General features: G+C 27.5%; 2 long non-coding RNA genes across 2 annotated transcripts; one reads left to right on the top strand and one right to left on the bottom strand.

The window, feature by feature from the left end:
• Nucleotides 1-2,301: 2,301 nt before the first annotated feature.
• On the top strand, nt 2,302-2,949 carry LOC126264942 (uncharacterized). Its single transcript, XR_007547520.1, has 2 exons — nt 2,302-2,670; nt 2,789-2,949. It is a non-coding gene; the product is annotated as an uncharacterized LOC126264942 (long non-coding RNA).
• Nucleotides 2,950-3,981: 1,032 nt separating this feature from the next.
• LOC109600685 (uncharacterized) lies at nt 3,982-4,916 on the bottom strand. Its single transcript, XR_002191626.2, has 2 exons — nt 4,227-4,916; nt 3,982-4,145 (listed from the first exon to the last, which is right to left on the bottom strand). It is a non-coding gene; the product is annotated as an uncharacterized LOC109600685 (long non-coding RNA).
• Nucleotides 4,917-9,448: the final 4,532 nt, after the last annotated feature.

The following is a 9,448-nucleotide window of genomic DNA, read 5'->3' as shown; positions in this document are numbered from 1 at the left end:
TACCGCAATGATAAATAAAATAATTTTTAAACCTGGTCTACTTTTTAATAATTAATTTGTTCATATATGTCAACAAATATATAATTTGTTTGTTTACAAAATACATAATACACTAGGTACCAAATATGCGTCATAAAAATAATTTATTGGAGGTATGCTAATTAAAGTTAGGAGATGTCAAAAGATATAACAAAAATCAGTTCAATTGTTCCTACTTATCTTACTTACCAATATATATTAACTTATTAAAAGCTAGTTAATATTTTAATAATTCTATAACATATTAACACTTTATAAAAAGTGAATCATACTGTCATATTTAAAATAAGGAATAGTTAATATTCAGAACAAGATTTTAATTTTAATTGACTTGCATAATTGTTGCCATTTTCAAGTCACTCCAGACGTAATTGTTTACAAAAAATTAATGGAAAACATTCGGTTCTTAAAATCAAAACAAGTCGATAATATTAATTAATTGTTTCCGAAAAAAAATCGATGTTTATGCTTGGAATGACGTTAGCTACATCTATAAATGCGAAAATGTGCGCTTAGTCTATTCGTAATGATAATTAACAATAACAATTATGGTGAATTGTTTAAATTTCGTGAGAAGTTCCTTCGGTGTAGTGTAAATGAATGCCTGTCCCTAAAGTTGGGCATACAGTAAACCATCATGAAATTTGCAAATTTCTAAACATCAAAATTAGAGAGAAAATTATATGAACCGTTTAAAAATAAATGATTTTTTCAGATTAATGGAATTTTAATAACGCAAGTAAAATATTGGTGGTGAAATTAAAATACTAATTATACGCCTACTTTTTTTTATTATTATTTATGTGTTCACTAACAAATCATTGAAAATATATAATACATTTATTTAAATTTAAACTGAAAACATTAAACAAATTTTGCTAATTAATATTGACAACATCGATACATTACGTTTAATCAAAAATACGCTAAATAAATAAAACTTGTTAATAAATTTATAAATATTCAATTTAGTCTACTTCAAAGTATGTATATATTTTTGAAAAATAAAATTCAGCTAAAATTGGAATGTTAAATATGTTACTAACAAATTTATATTTTTGATGTTACGTTCGGAAAGTAACAATTATATAGGTGCAAATATATTCTAAAAAAGCGTGTCGTACAATTCAAATACTAATTAATTTACTTTGTAATAGCAAATGACATAGAACTAACTTTGTAATAGAACATTTAAATTTCTAATTAACCACAGAAAAGTTCTTACAGTATGCTGTTCCTTCTTGTAACCTATATAATCAATATTTCCATATTGAAGACTTTTTATTTACTTTTTATTTTAATTGCCTCCATGTCTTCAAGCTTCGATACTGTTTTTATTAAAAATAATTATATGTTAAAGATGTACATTAAAAATTGAGAGACATTAATTATAAAAAGTGAGGATATCTCAGTTTAAATTTTAAATTCAAACTATTTTAAAGTACGAAAGTTATTAGTTATGGAACCCCCAGAATATTCTAATGAGAAATTATTACTAACTTATACTAAGAAAATCATTATGACAAAACAAAATTTGCTTAATCTATTACTCGTGACTTCCGAAATATGCTTACATGTTATTCAATACGTAAATTATAGACATTAAAAATATATTAAATCAGTCTTTAAAACTAGTTTTTCTAATTAAGATTAGTCATAAAACATAGAATGTGAAATTTTCCAAAATATTCAAAGAAATTTCTCGTAATATTATTCTTTCTCGATTTTTGTATGAACCTTCTCAAATAAAATCATTGAACATCGTTAATCTAACCTAAATGTTAACATGTGCTAAATTTCATTATTTTTTAATAAAAAAGTATAGTATGAAAACTATTTTAATTCCATATTCTCAGCTATTTTGCTAAATGATATCGTTATCATATGAACGACTCATTTAATGTGTTGAATATATTTTCAAAAAAGAGGATTTAATTCTTATTAATAAAAAATGGTTAAAAAATAGGTACTACAGCTGAACAACAAAAGGCTGTTTTAGTATTTCGTTTACATTCGAGTTGTTAGTTATGTTTATAACAGTTATCAAGGGTTGATTATTACCAATGATGAACCCAAAATATAAATATGTAAGTAAAACGAACGTCAATCAGTCTAGATGTGCAATTTATGTAGACGTTTGTATGGCGCATTTTATAATCACAAATTCTTATTGTTACACTAATAGCAATTGTGATGCAATAAATTATTTACAATCAATCAAATAAATTACACTTCAACAAGTTTGCGTTAATAACGCACGATCTCAAATAAATACACATTTGATTCGAATGACGCTACTGCGGGACATTATAAATACGGAGACGATCGCATGGTTACTTCATAATAACCTATTCAGTGAAACGAACTCCACGCGTTGTTTAAACAGTGACAGACGTTTGAATATAGTGAGTGAAAATGTACACAAATCCCTTCAGTCGTACACACAGCAGCATCCGCCATGCAATTGATAAATTTTTGCACATGGATAACAAGAAGTCATCAAAAAGAGGTGGACTGTCCAGAAATTCGTCGAATTCCTCAGTCTCATCCTTCAAATCGAATTGTTCGAGTTGTAAATCGCATAAATCATTGGGAAAAAGTATACTGAAGTGATCTTTGGATTAACAATTGGTAAGTTAAAGTTCACTTTATGTTCTTTTAAAATTGTAATATTTTATATTGATATTAAATTGTATATTGGTAGTTTTGTATATTTAGACTTTTGTACTCATATTTACTTTTGTTCCAGAATCTAGAATCAAGACTGAATGTAGACCATAAAGTTTTTAATCAAAAGGATCTTGTGGATGCAGTGGATGTGATATTCTCAAATATGCTTAATAATTTAGTTATAATAATTTATTAACTTAATTTATTGTTTTAAATAAATTGTCATACTATAAACTTGAATTTTATTTGTCTTAATTAAAAAGATAAAATTTTTAGCTCTAAAAAATAAAGGTGTATACTGAAAGTATGTTATGTAATGTTCCCAAGGTTATTATTATTTTTATTTATTATTATTTCTTAAACATAAAAAACACGCATTATAATAATCTAAATGTAATATTAATTTTATCAAATTTTAGTACTTTTTGCAACCGTTTTCGATTATGTCAAAGTGTTTATAAATTCTCTCATAAATACATATATCAGTAAAATGTAAATTACAAGACCTTGCAACTTGATAAGAATATTGTATAGTTGTTGAACTTGTTAATTAATAGCGATACACTTGTAAGAGTGCATGTATATCTAAATTATTATTTTTGTTTATATAAAAATAATATCAATTTATTTCATATTTAAATTTAAACGCCCTAATTTTTTAATTTTATATGTACACAACTCGTTAGAAGCTAGAAGTCTTATTGTATTTGAATAACTAAGTCTTTCATAATTTCATCATCTCTTTTATAGTTTATCTCTTTGCCATTACCTACTTGAAAATGTTTTATTTTCATTAGAAAATTATTTCTATTCGTAGTTGTTATAAATCCACAACAACATATTTTGATTGATAATTGATTAATTAGTTGGTTAAATGAATATTTATTTAAATTCTCGTATGATATAATAATGATATTATTTAAGCCCACTATCATTGATAAGTTTATTGAACCTAAAAATACTGTAAAATAATTTAAAATTCTATATGTTTATCTACAATAATAATTTTATTAAATAATTATTTGAATTAATAGAAACCAGATATTTTTGTTTTTATTTATATTATTTAGATTACACCAGCAATTAAACTATATGTGCCTAATTAATATGTTAACACTTTAGATATAATTTGGTATTAATATTTTACATTTTTTAATTTATTAGAATAATTTATTCAATATCTTGAACTTGTTATTCAACACTTATATAATCGACAGTCATTTGCAGACCTTGAAATAAATTGTTAATGTTATGAAAAATAAAACAAATTAATAAAATTATTGAGATTTATTTAAAACAATAAATCATAAAGTAAAGCCGAACATAATATAGTCCATTTTGTCTATCATCCTTACGAATTGTCTATATAATCACAGAGGGGTTTCATTGGCAATATCTAATGTCATCGATAAATTTCAGTCTTGCACTGGGAATTGCTGAAATAAAAAAAAATAATTTAATATAAATCTATGATACTTAAATAATCAAACTGGATTTTATCCTAGGAGTGTACATACCTATTCATTCATCCAATATGGAAGAGGTTTATGATATGATGTTCACAAAATCATCATTTAGGTAGTAATTTTCGGTCACTGCTGAAGGACTGATGAGATAGGCACGTTGAACAGTGGCTTTTGAACGAGAGCACTGATGAATCTGAAGAGTTCCTGGTCAGTCTGTGCCCTTTGGAGTTTCTTTTCTGATCGATATGTAAAAACTTGTCGATGGCATGACGGATGGTGCTGTGCGTGCGGCAAAACGGATTGGTGAACATCTTTCACTTCACAGTACAACACTCACTAGCAAACTGAAGTTCACTTGATTGTATGCTCGATCTGACCACGCGTTCCCTTTATAAATTGTATTTATAGCTACTATCAGCGTCAACGGGTTCAGCGGTCATGGTCATTGTCAAATGGGAACAGACTATTATTGAATTGACGTTCGTTCTTAATGTGTTAATTATTTTTTGTAAGTATCATTTGTTGCAATTTATTTATAATTATTTATTTGGGCTGCATATTTATAAACAGAAAGTGAACTTGTATTTTATACGACGAACGAAAAAAAAACGGATCCGGGAACCTGAGGTGAAGATTTATCAATGTTTTGGTTTTGTCTAGTTCATTTATCTGAACTGGGTTTTTCGGCACGAGCGATATAAATTTAATATAAATATTGCATTACGTCCAAGTATCAGTAATATGGACGCCATAATTTTTATACAATACCGATAGTAGTGATAGACCATTTATATACATCAACTTTGAAATACATTGCGTGATTTTTATAAAAATGAAAATATTTAATGTTTACATAGAGGGTGCCCTAGCTTAGATCCACGCCATGTTGGTAAAAATTATTTCTTGTGAAAATGTTAGCGTATAAACCAAAAATCTTTGGTTCAATCTTGTTGTCAATGGTAATGAACTAAGAAATGTGATTGCTTAAATGATTCAGATTCTGATACTTAAAATGATGTGGATGAATAATTAATGTTGAAAGATTAGTCATATAATAAAAATTTTAGATGAACTATTATAAAAACATATTTATGTGATATCTGATATGTGATGTTTTAATTGATAATTCATAAAAAATCATAATATAAATTCAGTATGCCCCTTATTAAATTATATAAAATGAGACTAGTCGGATTATTATTAAAATAATAAAGTAATATTTTTACAGTAGAAATACCATTATTTTCTAATATTTTGGGATGATGATAATTAAAATATTATTTAAAAATGTTTTTACTACAAAAACAGGAAGTGATGTCAAAATAATCGAAAAAAATAAATTATCTATGAACTATGAGTTCAATAAATGGTTTAAGCCATTATGACTTGGACAATTATAAATTTCATTAATGGAAATGTAATGTTGTAACGTAATGTACATTTGTAACAAAATAGCAGTGAAAATTGTATTCGGTATTCCAGACCAATTAGAGTGTCTGATTAATTTTTTCTTTTAGTTGCTATAAATATCTTATCTATAATTATACCTTGTCTGTCTATAAAACAAAAAAATCTATGTTTAAAATATACACGTGTTTATTAGTAAATAAAATTATATTTATACAAATAAACTAAAGTGTGTATAATTTCCTTTTAAGATTATTTGTAATTATACTTATTTTCACTAAAACTAAATATTAACTGACTATTACACACATGCGTGCTAATTGTAAATAGTGCATAAAAGTTTTATTTGTAGCATATAAATAACAACTAGGAAGTGATGACTTTAATTTGTTTATTACAAATGGCAAGTTATAATCGACCTGAGCAGTTGAATACAATTTCATTCCGAAACTACTATAATAATATTGTTTTTGAAATTGAAGAAAAGTTCAACTGTAGTTTTGATGTATGATGGAGGAAGTAAAATTATCCATTTAACCATTTGAAGCTTTATTAGATTCTCTTTTTTTGGTCTAACACTAGAACACTAAAGCAGAAAGAATTTTCTCTTTTTAAAGTAACTTGTCTTTAAGTAAGTTTTTCATAAACATTTCTTGGGCTTAGGCTATTCTTTAAAGATATTATTCTACCAGCCTAGATCGGTGAAAATGTTGAAATATTAGACAACCAAAAAAGTTTTTTCTTATTGCCCACTTTTCTGAATTATATTCAGTAAACAGGATGTAGTGATGGGGTAATTTTGAATATAAGTTAAAACTTATGTCAAGGAGTATCATTCAGTGTATTTCATAAGTTAGATTACTTTCAATTAAAGTACAAAATATTTACTAATAAATAATTTGTGCTTGTTTACTTGGTACCAAGGCTGCAGACGCTTGTCCTAAGATGTGTGCTGCTTTTGGGGAAGGTACTGTAGCTGAACGGACGGGTCAGAAGTGGAAGAATTTGAAAATAGGTTTTGGAAAACGAGGTGATACACTTCTTCAATTCCCAAGATTTTTACAAAAATGGGATATATGAAGTTGTGTCTAGATGGGAAACGGTAATATTTGCTAAGGTGAATAAATAGTGCAGAAAACTGTACAAACTTTTTTGGTTACCTGTTACAACATAGTAAACCAATAAATACTATAAGTAGAAAAAGTTGAAAAAAACTTTCAAATAATATATAGATTAATACAAAATTGTTAAAATATAATATAAAAATGTAATCAAATAAATCATGAATTGAAAACGTACATTAATTACTCTTTCCGATACCACATGTCCATAAATCATGGCCAAACGTATAATCTAATTCTAAATTTATTTTTATTTTGTAATTTTTAAATCGTCAACAATAAAAACGCTAACATTTTGTCAATAAAAATTGTTTAAATCGTTTCCTTAAAGATTCAGAGATCCAGGTCCAACCAATGAGCTAGCTCCGTTCACCTATAATAGGAATTGACGGCAATTAACACCGCTCGGGGATCCGATCGCGGGCGCACAAATATGAAGGACTGCGGCCCGAAAGAAAGGGACTGTCAATCATCTGAGATTTGAATGGGCGGATTAACATTTCAAAGAGACCGGCCCAGCGCGACCCACCGCTAAGTGCCTAATTCTCTGTCAACTAACATTTCAACTGTTACATTTCAAACGGCAGGATATTGGATCGTTCATGTGTCATTTCCAATATTAGTAGGAGGCTGTGATAATGGATGCACAATTGTTGGCGTTTGAATGGAGGCCTCCTGAATGTGGAATGCATTCGCCATTGTAATGTCAGAAATGTATTTTTAGTATGACACGTTATTATGTGTACGGGTTTGCATTCATACTTGGCGAAAATTAACGCCATGTAACTTTTGATTTTTTTAACGCATTAACATCACAACTGGGTGCTTAGTTATTAGAGCAAATTCGCTTTTGTCCAAAATAGCGTACACACAATCCACTATAGCATATGCAGTGCATTGTTGTTTGCGATTTTATAGGATTTTTTTATGTGCATTGTGTCCGGTGCCCAAGAAATTTTATTATTCGGCAATAAAGTTTAGTTTTGTAGCAGATGCAGGTAACGGAACGCGTTTTAATTCCGTCAATTAAAAAACTTTATACGATAAAAATAACTATACTTTAAAAGCAACTAAGTAAAATACATAAAACATTACTAATTAGTTTTGGACAATTAATTAGAAATGACAATAATTCATTGCAGTAAAATAAATATTTAGCATAATTATATACAATTTAAGATAAAAGTACCCTCGTAACTTTTTCATCGATACTTTCATAGAAATTGTTTATTATATTTACATTTTCCAGATTTCTATTTCTATTATAATACTATTCATAGTAAAAAAATGCGAAAAATCGACTGGGATCATTGTAGATCGCATCCTTCAAAATAGGTATATAAATAAATATCTGACAAAATTAAAATTTAATGAATTTATATCTTGTAATCATAAATACTATGTAATGAAGTATATACAACATAAAGTTCAGACGATATTGATTTTCGTAGATATGTACACATCTCTGTATGTCTAATGTTTTTTGAGTTTTAAATTTACATATATTGTAACGTTGAACATTTTTATTGCAACTGGAAACAAAATTTAGGTAACATAAATTAAAAAATATAAAAATAAATTAAATTTTAGTGTTCGGATATGTACCTATTTCGGTCATTTAGTAAGGTATGACTTTTAGCTTACGAGCTGGTAGTGTTTGAAATAAGGTCCTACAATACTCAAAGGTAAAGGATTACCACATTTCAGTTAATTTAATTGAATTGAATTGAATAAATTGTCCTTTGGCGATTATTTCTCAGGTATCTTTTTCTTCGATGCCACAAAGTCTCTATAGTAGCTAAATTGGGGTTACTTGAGGGTCATGCTAAAACTTGTATATCACGATTATCAAACTATTTTTTCTTCTTTTAGCAGTATGACATGAGGCACCATCCAGCTGAAAAATAAAATAGTCCCCAAGAATTAACTCTTCGTCGCTAGGCAGTATTGGTCAAAATTTGTTGATATTTTTTAGCATCGACAGTATCGCCTCCTTCCCAACACTTTCCAACACCGTTTTCTGACATGCACCTCCAAATCATAACGCCTTTTGGAAATTTTACGGTCCTTTTAATACTGCTTCTGTCTTATCATATATTATTCGTTTCCTGCAATCTTCAACATAGACATCAAACTGAGATTCATTGCTGAACATTACTTTGGACCAATCATATATTATCCACGGTAATTTCGGTTTCGCTCAAATTAATCTATTTTTCTTTTGATTTTTAGTTAAAAGAAATAAAATTTTAATCAGTTTAGATAAGTGTCTATATTTTAAATTGTGTACCTTACAAAAACTTAGCCCTGATCTATACACGGTGTTTCATAGCTAATCCGAATTTTTTTAACTAGATATGCACTTCTAAATAATAAGTCGATGTATAAAATTTCTAATAAAAGTCCAACGGAAAACGAGATAAAAAATGTTAAAAAATAAATATTTAATTCTCCCTTATACATATAACAATTTTAAATTTGAAAAGGATTTTTAATAATTAAATATTGTTTTAATTTAATTAAACATTAACACTTTGTATAATATCCTTTTGTTTTATTTTTTAATTTGGTTCTTCTCCCGAGTATATTTTCCAAATATACAAGTCTATATTCAAGTAGAAACTAGAGTTTTTCTTGTAGGTGTGGGGTCAAACGAACCGTCATCCACTAACCATCTTCTCACAGTCCTTGAATTAATTTCAGCCCATGAAGTCCCATGAAGTCCCATTTTCTTCAGGTTAACTT

This window comes from Aethina tumida, chromosome 3, assembly GCF_024364675.1.
Source record: "Aethina tumida isolate Nest 87 chromosome 3, icAetTumi1.1, whole genome shotgun sequence".
Classification (NCBI taxonomy): domain Eukaryota; kingdom Metazoa; phylum Arthropoda; class Insecta; order Coleoptera; family Nitidulidae; genus Aethina; species Aethina tumida.
This window is presented reverse-complemented; position numbering and strand designations above follow the sequence as displayed.